This window comes from Centruroides vittatus, unplaced genomic scaffold, assembly GCF_030686945.1.
Source record: "Centruroides vittatus isolate TY-2023 unplaced genomic scaffold, ASM3068694v2 contig_357, whole genome shotgun sequence".
NCBI classification, from domain to species: Eukaryota; Metazoa; Arthropoda; class Arachnida; order Scorpiones; family Buthidae; genus Centruroides; species Centruroides vittatus.
In genome coordinates, this window is record NW_027122180.1 from 2,908,351 (window position 1) to 2,926,060 (window position 17,710).

Below are 17,710 nucleotides of genomic sequence, written 5' to 3' on the forward strand. Positions count from 1 at the left end.
AAGAGAAATTTGAAGAATTAGAGTATTCTAAATGCAAGAAGAAAAAATGGATTTCAATATTCATTGCAATCCATTTTCTCCTTTTTATTAGCATATTCTAATTCGTCAAAGTTCACCCCTTCTAATATTTTCATTTAAATTTTAAATATCGTATTGAAATTGTTTTAAACTTAATTAAATGAAGAAATTACATTATTCATATAGTTCTTATTTAATGATTTACATTTAAAAAATAAAAACTAATAATAATCACACCATAGGTCTAACACAAAGAAATAACACATGAAATGGCAAAAACACGTGCTGCCATCTGTGAACGTAATTGAAAATGAATTTTTAGAAAATGCTTACTTTTACAGGAATATTTAATAACACAAGATCCTTAAATCTAATAAACAATTAATTATATAAAAAGTTTGAAAATATTTTAAAATTAATTTCTGCTTTTAGTTATATCATTAAATCATTGAAATTGAAATCAACCAAATATAATACATGGTAATATTAAAATTAAAAATAATAAATTTGCAGAAAATAATTCTATTATATTATATTTAAATTTCTAAACATACATTCATATCATATAAGTTTAATTTCGGGATTTTTTAAATGTGTAAAATTAATATTTTTCGAATATCTTAACTTGCTTTTGAGTTCATTTTATCTTTACTGACCCCGTTACCATTATTGAATCATCTTGACTTTGTTTTTCGGATCGATTTCTTAATGTTTTGACACTATATCGATCTTTAATATCTCTAAAACATAAAATTTAAAGATTAAACTACGATTTTTGTAACATTTTACCTCGCACTAAACTACAGCAAAGATGAGAGTTTCTTTACAGGAATTATGATAAGTATTTCTATATTACTTTTATAGATTTTATTAGAATGGTAAATCCGATTCGTTTATTATTATTACTACGTAAAAGATAACGGGTTATATTGGTTTCTTTTACGATTTAAAGCAAAGGAATAAACAATTTGAAGAGAAGCGAGACTCTTCTAAATGGATAACTTCATCCACTTGATGTTCCGAACGGAAATATTTCAGAAAGTATAAACATTATCTGAAAATGTTCGTTTTTTTCTCATAGAAAACAAAATTTTAGTATCGTAAAATGGCAGATCCCAAGCGAGTGCTTAAAAATTCTGTTAAAAAAAATATAGTAATGAAGATATACCATTATATTTTTATTTTCTTTATGTAATATTAATGAATTTCTCATATAAGTTTGTCTAAATTTAATTAATGTAGAAAACTTTATTGATGATAAATAAAAAATAAAATTACCGAAAAATCTTCTTTAAGTTTTCTTAGTATTTAAGTTAACCTTTAATTTTTTATTACTTATTTAAATAATTCAGATATAATATTAAAATATTAAAATATATCAATGCTTATAATATAATATTTTAATATTTTATTTCTTATTACGACGCTATAAAAGTAAATAGAATATAAAAAAATCAAGAAAATTTATTAATTTTTTATATTATTATATTTAATATTTATTAAAATAATAAATAAAAAAATTGTGATGTATTTTCGATTGTTATAAATATAATAAATAAATAATGATGGCTTCTATGTATAAACATTACAGAGAATTGTAAAAAGAAAATTTATTATAATGTGGAATTTATAAATGTCAACTATATTAGATAAATGTAAAATTAATTTAATAATAAAGTGGGATAAAACTTTATATCACAAATGGAAATATTTCCAGAAGAAAAAGTTATAACTCATTTACATAGTTTTTATTTGCAATGTTTGCACTAATGAGGTAATGTAGATTATACTTTAGTTGAAATATTTTGCTGAATTTTTAACACATTTCAAATACCCGAAGGCATGCATCCTGTATCATACCTAATTATACGAATGAAGCAAAGAAAAATGAAGAAAAATGTTTCTTATATCCATAAAACATCAACGTATTGATTTTCAGGAGAAATGAGATTTAGTCCAACAAATCATTCTTTCAAATAAAAGCGTTGACAATAAAAAGGCAAATATAATTTTTGTTTCGCACAAAAATAGTTTTTTAAAAAATATTTATTAACGTTTTCTTGATATATTACGTTCGATCATTATTAAGACTTCACTAAATATATTTTCATTATTTAAATTTAACAATATTTAATAAAATAAAATTATAAATTACATTTGAAACTTTTAATTAAATAATCTTCGTAAATTCAAATAATAATTTGACAAAAGATTTATAACAGTTATTAATTGTTATTAAAGTTCTTTTATACAAATTCTAACAACGCTGTAGTCTTTTATTTAGTAAATTTATTAAGTAAATTTAATAAAAACGTTTTTATTGCTTCTCTAGGCATATTATTTATCTGGAGTTATAACATGATTTATATACCTCGCGTCAAATTTATTAATTAACATCATTAACTTGGATCATTTCTGTTGCGTTTAATTCATTTTTTTGGAGGAAGTGGATATTTCTTTTATCAATAATCCAGTTGAGAGTCATTGATCTGTAAAAATGAAGACGGAGTACTTTGTCTACTGCCAGGTCAGTAAGAAGTAAAGGATTGATAAGGGCGACGAAAACATGGCGTTATCTCAAAATAGCAGTCACTCTCTTGGGATTTAAGTGAACAAGTATATGAGATGACAATAAGTGCTGTGTCAAAAGGTGAGCCACAAAATTAGTAATTGTTATGGGATTTTAGGTGAAAAGAGGAAAGTGCCGAGCGCTCCCTAATTAGTAACATCGACTCGAATCTTAAATTAGAAATATGATAATGTAATATCTAAATTCTCTTAATAATTATACTTCAAGCGCAGAGAAATAAATTATATTTATATTCTATAATTAAAATATGAATTTTATTTAACTGTTGCGTTAAAAACATTTGTTAAAGTAAAACAGCATTACTGAAACGAATACCAATTAAATTTATAGTTTATTTTTTTTAAATATTGATTAATTAATTTTTTATTACATTCGTAGTAAATTAATAATAATAGTTATTGAAAGAATTAAATTAAATATTTTATAATTTTCACGACGATAAATTTATAAACTTTTATTATATAATTATTTTCGTAACACATTCAGTATTTCTACTTATGTAGTTTACCCTGTAGCAAATTTTTATATAAAATAAATTAATCACCTATTACAATTGATCTTTTAATTAATAATAAAGTGCTTATTTTTCATACTGAAAGGAAATCTTATTACTTTACATTATTGAAACATGAGCTATTCTCAATAGAATAATTATTTTAATCTCTTAGGATCAGAGCAGTTATTCAATTCGTACTTCCAATTATAGAAGTCAAACTTGTACTAAATAAAAATATGCGATATGGTATAAATCATGAATATATTCATTAAATGTATAATTCTTTTAAATCTATATTATAGAACAATAAAATGTATCAAAAATATACATCATATTATTGAGTTATGTACTTAGAATATCAAATAAAGAAATATTATTATTATAAAATAATGTTTAGTTTTTCAAAAAATACATAAATGTGTGTTTGTATATTTTAAAATATTAATAAGATATATTAAACGCTTTATTAATTGAATATTACATTAATAAATTGTTCATTTTTAATAAAATTTACTCTAAACTTTATTTTTTACCTATATTTTTTACCAAAATTTACGTTTTACATTAACATTTCGAGTTTATCTATTGATTTATAATTTTAAATTAATTTTCGATTAGATAAATGGAAAGAAATTTAGTTTTTTGTTTGATCAATTTTCACACATTCAAAAAAACCTCTGTGGACAAGAAAAAGCTTTAAATTCAATACAACTGATCATTTCCTTAAAAAAAAAAACAAGTGCCCGAAGTAAAACAACTGCTATTGACGCTTCACCGTCCAAACAAGGGTCAGTTTTCATCCGAGTCTCGTATACAGGAAGGAACCACCAATTTTCCACATTTGTTATAACAATACCTTTTTTCTCCCATCAGTCATTTTTCTTCTACAACTTTAGAATGTCCCATACATCAACGTATCTCTTCCTGCTTAGAATTTCTAAACAGAATCATAGAAATGAATCAATCATACAGACCATCTGTCTTCGATCTCTCAAGCTTCCATTACACGAAACGTATTTTTCGATGTAGCGATATTGCATCTAGGTTACTTTAAAAATATACTGAGAAATGGTATATTGATTAAAGTTTATATAAAAATGATGAAAATATGTACCTTAATCCAATTTAAAATAATTATTTTCATCAACTGAATAGAATTTTAGAGAGTTGAAATCGTATAATCGTAATAAATAGTTTGATCTAAAAATTGTATTATTTCAACACATTTATATACAGTTATATACATCACAATAAGCTCTTATTACGTTTAAATTGAATTCTAGAATATCATAAATTTACACAATTTATAACGTTTTCTATTTATCATAATAGATATATTTATATAAATATATAAATGCCAATAAAAATAAGCTTTGAAAATTGCGAATAAAATTGCATTTCCACTATGTACAACACATTAAACTTTTTTTTTCAGTAGGAATTTGAAAAGGAATTCCACAGAGATATGTCCATTCATCTCAATTCATGCATGTCACTCCACAATTTTTAAACATAAATTTAATCATTTCATTTTTCGGTGACCATCATCGAAAATAACTTCCGCATTAGAAAACATAAACTTGGATACTTTTCCAATAATAAAGGCCCACTAGTATTTTTAAAAATCTTCAACATATTTCCTTAAAGTTATTTTCAAGAAGAAAACTTTTATTTTGATTATTGAAAGTAACGTACATATGAAAGAAAATTTTGAAAGGTTTTTACTTCGAATAAATATAAAAGCCTTTTCACAAAGAGAGCATTAAAGGAGATATCAAAGTATAGAAGTAGAATATGATATAAATTCTATAAAAAATATATTTTATTGCCGCTGTTTTTTGTATTTACTTTTTATTGTTATTAATAAAAAAATAATTAATATTAATTCAAATTTAATTATTTTTATCGTATAATAAGGTTTTTCTGTACTAAATTTGAATTATTATTTTAAAAATTCTGGGTTTTTATATGTAATAATGATAAAATTAATCGATTAAGTTATTGATCTGCAACATGAAATTTCAGCCAAGCCATCCTTTCTTATCAAGACTTCTTACTTTTGACATTCCACGTAAATTACCGTATTTTTAGTTTTTTTTTTTTTCGTATAGATTAGAAAATGCGATGTTGTGCCGTATTTTTAAAGCATTTTTATTGTTTATATCCTATTAAATTTGCATTTTTCTTTATCGATTCCTTTGGTTAACGTTACGTGGAAAACCATAATACTTATCAAAAATTAAAAATTAATTAATCTAATTACATTATACAATTAATTTAAAATTAATATTAAGAGAATTAAATTTTATAAATAAATTAACGAATTTTATGAAAACTAAAAGAGACAATGTACAGTACTTGTATTTCGGAAACGTAAATAATAATAAATATAATAGCTTATCTAAATGTAAAAATGAAGCAAAATTACGAAGATATTTATCTTTATTCTATTCTATTCTATTCTTTATCATCATTATATAAAAGCAAATTTTATATTTCAAGATTATAATAAATTAATGTATTCTAATTAAAATGATGGATCTAGATACGTGCAGGTGCAATATACCGGGCTTGGCTACTAACACCTTTGTAAGGGGAAAAAATTACTAAATAAATAAATATTCCATACAAAAATATGGAATGTTTGAGTGTTTATAATATGAAATATGTATAGAATATATATATATACGTTCATATATAATTTATAAAATTTGTCAAGTGTCTACAATTTTCGCACTGAAGCCGGTAATACTTTTGTCTTCCACTTAGAATTGTCTATAGAGAATTATTTAAATTTCTTAAAACACATTCAAATAAGAAATTAAGTAAATAATAATAGTAGCGTTGTAGATAATATTTAAATTTTTTTTTATTAATAACTAAGAACTAATCAATACACCATTTAAGGAAAAAATTAATAATATGAATATTCATGCGCATATTCTTAATGAAATTTTCAATAGAGTTTAAATTTTTAATAAATAATTATAATTGACTTAATTATATATAAGTTAAGTTAGAAATAAGCTAAAAATTCAGAAAGTTTCTATAAAGAATTCTGTAAATTGTTTTAAAAATAAAATAAACCCTACGTCTTTTTAACAAAATCAATTAAACATTTACAAAGTGTTAAAATTAGTTTAATACTCAAATAAATGGAAAATTTTACGACTGTTGAATTAGTTAAAGTACCTTATACGCTTTCCAGTAATTTTTATTCCCTTAAGAAAAGAATGATCCGTCATAAAAGGAAAATTTATGTTAGGATTAGTTCAAACAAAATTGGGGTACATCCTCTTTAATTCCAAAGTCCAGTTCCATACTTGTAAGCTTCGAAATTAACAGATTTTAATTCACTATTCTAAGTAATAAAATGTCATTCATTTCATCTAGAATATTTTAAAAATTTTATAAAATCTTCCATAATTAATAATAATACAGGCCTGTAAATAATTCTCTTGCTTTTAATTACAATTTTAAATAATAATATATTTTTAACTTTATTTTATTCTGAAATTATTTGTTCTGTTTATTTTAAGTGTGTGTTTGTAAATATTTATTTAAATATTAATTAAAATAACTCTTGTAAAATTTTAATTAAATTTACATATAAAATGTGAAAAATTATCCATTCTGTAAATACTTTTGATAAAAATAAATAAAAGCGCTTTAATGATAAAAAAAATTATATCGCAATTACAGTAAAAGCAATTCAGAATATGTTAAATTAATAATGCTGTATTCAGATTATATATTTAATAGAAACAAAGATGTTTATTTACATTTAGAACAGTTTTATATATTTCTAAATAGAAAGTATATTTGTTTAGTATTAAAACATTAAATTATTAAACAGAATTAAACTGGAATATTTATAAAAATACAAGTATTAAATTATATATTTGTCATATTATTTGAAGAATATCTTGTGTGCATTATCTCTGGCGATGGAAATTATTATAATTAAGTAGTTTTGAATTTATATATAAGGAATATATAATTCTGAGTTTTCTTTTTTTGCAAATCTCGAAGTTTCGAGACCTTCTGAATTAAAAACATATTTAAAAAACGGGGAAAAATTTCCTGTCTGTATGTGTTGGCGTTTATTTCTATTAATATCTCAGAATGGGGTAAAGATTAATAAACGGAATTTGGCATGGTAAGTTGTATATAAGGGGCGTTAAAGCTATTAAATTTTAATGGTTAAAGGTCGAGGGATTGGGGAGATAGAGAGAGGTCATGAATCATATATCGAGTAGGATCGGACTTAAAAATTTTACTCGTTTTTTGACATTTAAAACTTTTTAAAATTTATCCCTACCTTTAAAATTAAGTCTTTTTTGTTTTTAATAATAATTCATATTATAAAAATTGTTTTTTAATGAAATCTTATGATACATGGAGTCAAATGCAATTTTAACTTTGTGTTAAATGTGTTTGTGTTTCTTAAATATAAATGTTTTTTTAAATAAAAAATTTTTTTACAATTTAATGCTCCTCTTATTACTTATAACTTAATCTTGTTAATACTCTTATTACTTAAATTTTATATCGAAGTATAATTGAAAATTATCGGACTTCCTAATAGTCTCTTTCACTTTCTGTTCGAGAAAGTCGAACAAGAGCCCTTGCCAGTTCTTTATATATATATATATATATATATATATAATTTATATAATAATAATTTATAAATGACAAAAAATTATTACTAGCGGCAATTCAATAGTGAGAAAACAGTACATTCAATTTAAGGATAAATTTTTTCTTTTATTTTATTTCCACTTTAAAATATTGAACTTTAAAACAGTTAGAAATCCTAGTGATAAGTATATTTTAAGATTTAAGCTGTTTCAGAAATAAATAAATAAATAAATATAAATATATATATATATATATATTCTACATTATATATATATATTATAACTAATAAAGTTTCTAGGTAGGTAGTAACTTTGTAACACGAAGTTATGTAATATCAAGAAAGTGTCAAAGAAGTAAATTTAATTAATGCTGTCAATTTGATAAGTTATCATCTTATAAATTTCGATTTTTATATTAATATAAGGATTATACATAATTTTTAAACATTTACATTCAATAATTTAAAATCTGACGATATTTAATAATTAATCTAATTTAATAATAAATACATGTTTCTTTTACTATTAAATTAAATTATTATTCAATTATAAGCAATTAAATAGATAATTTATCTCAAATAAAATATAAAAAAGCTTTTATCTTATAGGAGAAATAATTTACAAAAATAAATATTTTTATTTCATTCCTGTGAATGTTTGTTATGTTTCTATTTAATATAATCTATTGTAAACATCTACTTTATTTAGAAGCAGATGATAATCTATTCGACAGGAAAATCTATAACTAGACTAACAACTAATTACTCTGCTAGTTAAAATAAATAATTATTATTATTATATATACGGTATATAGTAAAACCTCTGAACATGACCACTAAAAAATAACGTGTTTGCAGGTGGCCGTTGTTGGAGATTCGACTGTACGAATATCACGTCATATATTGTATGCAAGCGCGATATTTAAAAGTATTTTATTGTTGATTACTACATAAAGCTATACACTATAATCTAATCTAAAGCATCTTTTAAGTTATTTTTATAAGCGAATTTTAAGATAGAAAAACATGTCACTATCAAAAATCAAGATTGTATATCATTATTAATTCTAAAAAATATTTTTTTATTAAAATTTTAAAAAATTATTATTTGCGTTTATTAAATGGCCGATTAATTTAAAAAAATAAGAATAAATAAAATATTATTAATTTTAAAAAGTTGAGGAAATGTTTAATTTCTTGTGGCTCCATCTGTTGTTGACTGAATAAATTACTGTAAATGTTTAACAAAATTTTAATATTTACTTTAAATTAAAATATCGTTTAATTATCAAAAGATTATATTTATATAACTAAAAATAAGGAAGTATAATTGATAATGGCTACATTATACAGTTCACAGTACAATATATACATATCTTTCAATCAGAAATTATGCAGTACAAATATAATTCTATTTTAACTAATCATTATGTAATTCCTTAAAACTTTTAAAAAATTATATAAAATATTTGAAATTTAAGATTTATTATTCAAAATATAATTTATTTTATTTAAAAAATAAAATGAAGAATTTTTTTAAAATTTAAATGAATTTAAAACATTAAATTAATATATTTATTTGCTTACACGAAATAAAGTTATATTTAGACATATAAATGTTAATGCACTTTTTTATTTATTGACAATGTAAAATAACCATTATTTAAATATATTACTGTTTACACTTGATATATACTTGTACATATATCGATATTAATTTTAAGTATATACATAATATTGATATACACATATACATATATATATATATATATATATATATATATGTGGTTGAGGTATAGCGAATTGGCCGGCCCGAAGTAGTAGTAAATTCTCGTATATTTCGGACTTTGGCCACACGACTAGGCCAAAGCTAGAAGCGGCCAGCCATTTCGCAAATATATAACAGCCGGGAAAGTAAAAACACAATCCATAACCATAATACTGTATTTGAAGACAGGTAAAATTAGTTTTTATAACTGTCAATAGTAGTTTTACACTTCAGAATGGTGACTTTTACAGAGATTTCAATGCTATTATATTATTTAAATTCTTAATAAAATAAATAGATTACTTTATTATCACTTCATTTTATTAAGGATTTAAATAATATAATATCATTTAAATATCATTGAAATATTCACCAATCTAATGGAAAAAATAATAATTGAAACTTATAAAACATCTCCCTTTTAAGAATGGAATTATAAAATTTATATGCCTTTTTGTTTAAATATCATAGATATGTAACATATTTTTGAGAGAAAATTGTTAGGAAAATTAAAATTGTAACGGTTTGTTTTTAAAGACACATACTCCATTACTTAAAATATTTATATAGTCATTTTATTTCTTAAGGCATTTCTTAACAGGGGGGCCGCGCCCCCGGGGGGTCCGTAATAAGTTTGCCGGGGGCCGCCAAATTATGCAAAATTTTCTTCAAAATATAATAAAAAGAAAATTGATATATAACCGAATATCGTATTGAAAAGTGAAATAAGAAAGTTAAAGTTTTTCCTATTTAGATTTTTATATATTTCTTATTTCTTCCTACATACAACTTTGTTAATACAGAAGAAATAAATGCAAATATGCTACTTACACCGCAGTATTTACTTCTTTTATTCCAAAGTAATTCTAAGAAACTATTAATTCTTGGAATTTTAAAAATAATTATGCAAAAATTGTAGGCTTAGTAGTGAGATTTGAAAATTTAAATATTTTTGCAAAAGATATGCAAAATCTTTACGACAAGTTGTGGGTGTTTTAGTTTTAGTTTAGTTTTAGCATTGACTTTGGATCGAATAATAGTGTATTTCTTTCTTATATTGTGTGTTTAGTTTTAATTATTTATAATTAACCCATAAAAATGAGCAAATAACAGAAAGGAACATTAGAAAATTTTTTAATGTAAGTAATCACGGACCGGGACCTTCGAAAAAAAAATGTAGTGAAGAAAATACTAGTGAAAGTTCTGATACAGTGAAAAATGCAACGAAAAAAACCACAAGTCCTAAAACTAAAGGTATAAAATTAAGTAACATTAAAATTAGATAATACGATCGTGATTATATCAAATATGGGTTCGTAAGCATAAAAGTTCAAGAAATTACAAAACCACAAGAAATCTCGATAAATTATTTTCGAATATTTTTCGTTTTTTCTATGAATTTTTAATTGTTTATTTTATTTTTTGTTAAAAATAAATGAGTTTTTATGTTTAATTGTGAAGTTTGAATGTTATTCAAATAGATAATGAAATAATAAAGTTATGATTTACATTTATTATATAAAAAATAAAGTAATAATAAAAAAAAAACAATTTATTATAAATAATTTAACAAATAGAAATTATTATTGAAAAAAAGTGGGGGCCACAAAAAATTATGAAATATTTGGTGGGAAGCGAGTATAAAAAGGTTAATTAATTTTAAAATATTTAGATTTATTTAATACTAATACAGATTTATAAAGGTTTTCTGTATTTATTAAATATTCATTTTCAAAGAATATTATTTAAATTATTTAAGTATACATTTTGGAACAACCAGAATAAAAGGCATGTTTTTATTTTATTTATAATATCCCTAGATTTTAGTAAAATAAATCGTTTATTCAAATCAGATCGATGTGTAATGTGGATATTGCAAATTACATTCCGAGGTCATAACCTTATGGTCACGCAAGTCCCGCGGGTAATAATCTATCGGTTGAGAAACATTAATCTTTAAAATATGTTATTTAGTGTCTTTTACAATGTACAAGACAAGTTATACAAACTAATTATCATATAATATTTTGATGAGCAATAAATGAGTTTTATTATCTATAAAATGTGAATTGTCGTTCAATTTTCTCTCGATAGATGGAAGCATGTTTCCAGATTTTGAATCCAATGAAGAATAAGCCAACATTACACTGTATAATCAATATTGCACTGTACTATAGAAAATAGGAAATGTAATTTTTAGAAACTTCATTAAATGTTAACCAAAAATAATCTATAAAGTGGGATAAACAGATTTAGGAACAGTTATCATCATTATGTCCGTATAAAAATTTGATAAAATACCAATAAAACGTTCCCATAAACAGAAAATAATTCGGCTGATCGCTGAAAGACAAACCTTTATATGAGTTTTTAAAGAAATTTTCCTTTTTTCCTGATAAAATAAGTTCGAACGTTGTTTTATTGACGTTTTCCTATTTATTTTAAAATTAAATTTTCGTGAAGTCACATATAATGTTAATTAAAGCTGATATAATATTGTAAAAACGCAGCAATAAAAAAAACATTTTATATATTTATAATGTTAAAACTCTGAAGATCAAATGTAGATAAGTATGAATACTTTCTGATGTATTTAAAGGTTAGTATCTAGTAATAAAAAGACTATAATAAAAATAAAATTAAGAGGCTCTAGTTTAATAATAAAGATTTTTTTTCCTAAGTTTGTTAAGTTCATCTCGTTATAAAAATATATATTAATTTCACTTTAAATTTAATTATAATTAAAAAGGTATACTTGATTAATTAGCGAATATTTAAAATTATAATCTATGATATAGCAAGATAAGAAAATTAAACGAAAAAAAAAGAAACACCATTTAAAGCAGAATATATCTTTTTGATATTTAATCCTAAAAGCAGACTTAAGTAATCTCATTAATATAAGCAAAGTTAATCTTTAAAATTAGGGAAAACTAAGTCATAAAATTACTATTTAATTTTTCTAATCCTAAATCATTTTACAATGAGACTAATCCAATAAATCATGTAATTTACAAACTATGATCTTCTTAAGCTTGGCATTTTTTATTATCATCAATATTATTATTATTTTCTGATTTTTCTTAACATTTCATTTTTCAGAAAACTTTTTTTATTATTATTATTTTATACATTACATTCGCGTATAAATTTCCGAAACTACTTTATTGATTAGTTTGGGATGCTTCCAAATTTCATGTAAGGAAGAAAAGAAAACAAAAATGCTTGAAAAATCCTTAGATTAAAAAAAAATGTTTGTTATTAATAGGTGTTATTCTCTAAACATTATTTTCTTTCTTATTATAAGTGTTATTTTTACAATTCTAACATAAAAATGGGAATATTCGAGCAATCTATCATCTTCTATATGCTTTCGAAATTTTATTGCTGTTTGCGATATGATTTTATGATGTTTCCAAAACTCATCGCGGCATTAAATTTGATATATTTAATAAAAACATAATAAGTAAAACCAAATGCAATTTTTGTAATAAAATTAAGCAAAATCGCGTATCATGTAACAATATTGAATGATAGATTAAAATAATGCAACATCAAACTGTATTTATATAATTAATTATTAAACAAAGCTATAATTTTGAATATTTTATGATGTTCGTAAATTCTTGTATATTAATATTTGATTTTTATTGATTTTTAGAGGTTAAGTTAAGCTTATAGATTACATGTTTGTTTTTCCATGCTGTATGCGATGTACAAAGAGAAATTATCTTATCTAAATAAGGGTAAAAATATTCTTAATAGAAAACAATTGAATTATGATGTTTGTTCTGCTAGATGCATTTATAAGTAAGAGATAACTGGAATTGTATTATCACACAATTTTCCTTTCAAATTATTTGTATTTGTCTGAGTTTGATAATGCTTATGAGTTTCAGCGTTATCAAACGAACGAGTGATGAATAGCTTCGGCATTATCATTAAACAATCCTAGAAATATATTTATTTCATTTTACTATCTTAACTACATAATTAATCATAGGTTTTTTCAACGCTACTCGGATATATGAGCAATAAAAGAATTTATTATTTAATGGTATAATTAAGATTATAAAACCTAATGAATTTTATATCTTGTTTTTTTAAATTGCTTCCATTAATCTAGAGCAAGATCTGTTTGTATTTCTTAATGTTAATCGTATATATTATATTTTTATAGTTAAATAAATAAGAATTAAACCACGATAAATATATTTTTTTAAAAATATTTATTAGAGATTTAATTTTACCTGAGAAAAACCTAATTAATAGCTCTATAAACTTATCTATGTTGTTACAGCAATTATCTGTACTTATATAATTGATTTTGAAAATTATCTAGCCAATTAAGACGATAATAACAGTTTACTGAGAAAATAAATATAAGAATCGAATCAGTAAAGCTCTTTTTTGTAATTTAATTTGTTCTTTTCTCTGGTCACTCATTCAAAAAATTCTTGTTTTCTCTGTTCTTAGATGCGAATAAACTCTAAAGAAAACAGTTTACAGTTGTCAACAACATTAAAAATAAGTGAAATGAACAAAATAAATAAATCCAGGATTAAAGTTGAAAGTTCCAATAAATAAAATAAGTGGTATTAACGGATTTTACTATGCCATAAAACTTTTTTCTCGATCAGACATTAAACCGTAACTGTAATTGCTTTAATTGAAATGATTCTGTTTTCAAATTATTTTTTAACGTTAATTAAAATCTTCATATGTTTTTTTTCTTATTTATTTAAGAATCTTACGTTTCAACACTAATTCTTTAAGAGTTTTAACATGCAGTAAATATTTAAACCTGTATATTTGTCAAACGTTGTAAAAAACGTTTAACTTTTCTTCCTTTTCACATTTTTTTGACAAATTTAATTTAAAATATAAAAATAATGGCATCTCAAGCAAGTATTTTAAAAGGAAAGGTTCATTTTTCTTTAATTCTAAAACTCGATTAGGAATTTTTCGTTATTTATGTACAGCAAAATGAACAATTTATTCTAAACAAAGTACTCTTTCTTCTATGATAAATGCCAAATTTATTTTGTTGTCAGTTATGATACTTACATTTTACAAAATGCCATATCAGTAGCTTTTTAATAAATTTCCTATCTTAAAGATATTTACTTAGAAAAGATTTTTGTCTTGATAAAGTTATTAATTAGAAAGATAAACATTTTGAAAATCAAATCAAAGCTTTTTAAGTTAAAAAATGTGGACAAACATAATGCTTAAAAAAACATTATAAACCTATCTGATTTAGGAAATAATATAAAATATTACACGATTTTAACGGAATTCCTTTTCCTTTTTAATTTATAAACTAAATTTAACAGCTTTAAATTTATTATAATAATTAAATAGTTCTTACTTTTGCTAAAATCTGTTAGAAACGAAATTACCTAGAAAAATCTCTTTTTTTTGTGAAACAAAGTAAATGTAAACTACATGTAATTTTATCCTTAAATAGAATTGCTGAAATCGTTTTCAACTGATTTTACTATTGATTTTATTTTAATGAATGAAATAAAATTCTTAAATCGTTAATGAGTCTTTCTTTTTCAGATAAAATTTAAGTAAGATAATTTAGAATGTGAAAGTGGGAAGGTATAAAATAATATAAAGGTATGAATTGTAAACAAAGTAGGAAAGTGGGAGTGGAGTGCGTTCAAAGAATACAATGAAAAGAATTTTTAAGTGACAGAATGAGTATGTGAAGAAAAATTTAAAATACTCTTGGGTTATCAATTATCTCAATTTGATTCTGTTTAAAGAAACGTCATTTATAATATACAAGGAATGCAAACTAATTTTTCTTCGACCGTTCTTTCGGTAACAGTTGACGAAATTTGCAACAGTTACAGCAAAAATGAAAATGATTTATGGTTAATATTAAGTTTTAATTATATTATTTATAAATTAATGATTTCTATTTAGTAAAATCTTTAACACAGAATTTTTGTGTGAGTAGTAATTAATTTTAGTATCTTATAAAATAAATAAGATATCGCATTTTTAAAGTAATCGTTAACGCATTCGTAATTGTAAAAATAATATAAAATTTATTATTCTACTTTCTATGTAATGTTATAATGTATAACTTAAATTATTACTAATTTTAAACGTTAAATCATGTAATTTTTTATATAAAAATGGTGGAAACAATAGAAGAACGAAAAGTTTAATCATTACAACAATAACATTGTTATAGTTTAAACTATATTATATTTCACATAAAAAAAAATTGTTATTTCATGTGAATTTTCTTCCAATAAAAAAAAGATAATTCTAATTTAGAAAAATCTAATTATTTTGTAACGTCACATTCATTAAGTATTTTATAACCATTACAGCAACTTTCATCTGCAAGTGAACAATTAATTAGAATAATTATATTTTATTTATGAATTAAAAAATGTAATATCAAATTACATGCCTATATATTTTTTCAACTTTAACAATAGTGCTGTAAGCATCTATTAGTATCCATCGATCCGCAATCTGCTCCCATCGAAAACAATTTCCTGCTTGAATAAACTGAACAGATTTGAATGAAATTTGATACAAAAATTATAGAAATAATTTTAAATTTTCTAGCATTAAACAATTGAAATCTTCGGAATTTAAAATAAATTTTTCATGTCTACAATGTGAATTCCCTTCATTCAAATATTAAAATAAATATCTTGTAAATTATAAATCGATGATTAAGAATTTATATAATTTATGAGATATAAATTTATTTTAATTATTTAATCGTTTTAAGTAATTTCTTTTTCGTAATTTTTACAAAAAAACGTGTTAAATGATGTACTGTACAGTTCAAATCATTATCTATCGTAATTTTTTATTGCTTTTTTTATTACTTGTGTGTATATAGTGCAGAATTAATTCGAAAGCATCATTTTTGTTTTTCAATGACTTTGGATTTCTGTTCAATTTTAATGAGTGTGTGTCTGTCTGTGTGTGTAAACACTAGATTTAGATTTATTTATCATACATTTTGATTATTTGACTATACATTTGCTTCAATATATAATTTATAGTAATTATACAAAACTGAAAAATTTTTTAAAAATTATTAGATTTCTAGTCTAGAATTTTGTATAAATTCTTTATTTTAATGAAAATATTTTAGTACAGTAGCTCCTTGTTATATCTCGCAGACAAAGAAAAAGCGTGATATAACCGAGTACTAAAACTTCTGGACTTATACTAAACAGATTATACATGCTATGGAATCTATATCCTGTATTATTTCATCAGCAAGTGTTTTTGATATAAAATAAGTTTAGTTTTACAATATTGAATTTTATTCGTGGTTATATTGTATTAAATGACGTTTACGTAAACATCGATACCACGAACGCCCATTTAGCATTATTGTTTCTTTAACAATGACATTTAAAGACAAATACTGTCGATATAAAACAAAATATCAGTTGAGATTTTGTTATACACCAATATATTTCATAATAAATCGCTTATTAAAATTTCGTGTAAATTATATATTTTTTACAATAAAAATTATAAATACAATAATTACAGAACTTAGAGAATTTTTACTCTGTAATTTTATAAAATTTTAGAACTTTCCATTCAGAAATAAATCTTTTCCTTACACATTACGCGATGAATTCGAAATTTCATACCTTTTTGTGGATTGACGGTGCTGCATCAATTCACATAAAGATGTGAAATTTCGAATTCATAGAAACTTATAAATGTGAAGACAGTACTTGACAACCAATAAATAAATAACTTTTAATATCAAAGGAAATATAAATGATAAGCTAATCAGGTGGACAGACCAATTATTTATATCTTGAATTTATTGTTTCACTTGTAGTGGCAGTTTCAAGGACAATGATGGGAATAAAATACCGTATTTCGTCGCAAAAAGAAATTCAATGGCAATTAATATTTTAACATTCGGGAGACAAATAGAAGCGCGATATATCCGAATTCGTGATATAAAGAGGGGCTGTTGTATATTCCAAAGATGTCATTATTCATGTAATAAATTTATACAAATAACATGATATTTAATTTCGTTATTAAATCTATAAAAATTCAAAAAAAGTAATATTCAAAAATTATTTTAAATGTAATCAATTGATAAATTCACTAATTTTAATAAATATAACTAATTCATGTATAGTTTTATAAATATAATCGATATGAATTTATTTCAAAAAA